This window comes from Chinchilla lanigera, unplaced genomic scaffold, assembly GCF_000276665.1.
Source record: "Chinchilla lanigera isolate Chin_1 unplaced genomic scaffold, ChiLan1.0 scaffold00067, whole genome shotgun sequence".
Lineage (NCBI taxonomy): Eukaryota > Metazoa > Chordata > Mammalia > Rodentia > Chinchillidae > Chinchilla > Chinchilla lanigera.
This window is the reverse complement of record NW_004955468.1, coordinates 3,793,706-3,795,172: the sequence shown is the minus strand read 5'-3', so window position 1 is coordinate 3,795,172 and position 1,467 is coordinate 3,793,706.

Here is a 1,467-nt window from a genome sequence, read left to right as displayed (position 1 = left end):
TCCTGGGATTACAGGCATGCAGCATCATGCTTGACTTAAAAGTAGTTAAAAATATCTTCCCACATAGTTACCGAGAAGTTTCCCTGTTACATATCTAGATGTGGTCTTTTTTTATATTGTTCTTTGGGTAGCTTTGAGTTTTGATGCACTTATTGTATCTGTGAGTTGATATCTTCCATCAGTTTTGAAAAATTGCCAGGTGTGGTAGGTGCATACCATCTGTACAGAAAGCTGAAACAGAAGGATCATGAGTATGAGGCCAGCCTGGGCAAATTAGCAAGATCTTGTATCAAAATAAAATAAAAAGGGATGGGGATATAGCCCAGTATTCTCAGGGTTTAATCTCCAACACCTCCACCCCCTATGACTGAAAAAATTGCAACAATTAGTTTTGTTATAGCCCTTCTGCTTCACTCTTTTTTCGCCTTGTGTACCTCTAATTACACATATCTGATAACTTTTCACACTGTCTTACATGCCTCTCATGCTCTGTTTTTCTCTCCTCCCTTGTTTGTTTCATTTTTAGTAATTACTACTGATAGTTCTATCTGCACTTGAACTCACTATGTAGTTTTTATTGTTTTGTTTTATAGTGCTGGGGATGGAACTCAAGGTCTCATTCATACTAGGCAGTTTACCACAAAGCTACCTGCCCAACTCCTTAATCTGTTTATTTTAGTTTACTGATCCTTTCTTTTGCTGTTTCTAGTCAGCTATTCATCTCATCCAGTACTGTCTTCTTTTCAGTTCTAAAATGTCCATTTGGATCTTTTAAAAAAACACTCTCAGGCCAGGTGCACAATGTAATCCCAGTACTAAGGAGTCTGAGGGAGGAGGATTGTGATTTTGTTTTGTTTTGGTTTTTGTTTTTTTTTTTTCTTCTGGTACCAGGAATCGAGCTCATGACCTTGTGCTTGCCAGGCAGGCACTGTGCTGCTGAGCTAAATCCCCAGCCCAGGATTGCAATTTCCAACCCAGCCTGGGATACATAGCAGGAATTTATGTTAAAAAAAAAAAAAAAGGTCTAACCAGGTGGGTGGTGCATGCCTGTAAACTCAACATTCTCCAAGATGAGGCAGGAGGATTGCCGTCAGTTTGAGGCCAGCCTGAGCTAATAGTGAGACCCTGTCTCCACAAAAAAAAAAGGCCTATTTTTCTCTCAAAAAATCTACATCTTCTTATCTGCTATGACCATCTAATGCTCTAATGTCTTTTTTTCTTTTCCTCTCTCTCTCTGGGAAAAAATAGATGCTCCCATCACATAAACACTGCCACCTTTTAAATACAACATCTAGCACAACATTTAAATGCAAAGATGCAGGAAGCAGGAAAATTTTGTCTATAGCCAGGAAAAAAAACCCCAACAATGCATATAGATCCTTGTATGATCAAGATTCTGCAATTGTCAGATAAGAACTTTCTTATCAACTTATTAAAAATATGTTAAAACTGGGGGCTGGGGATTTG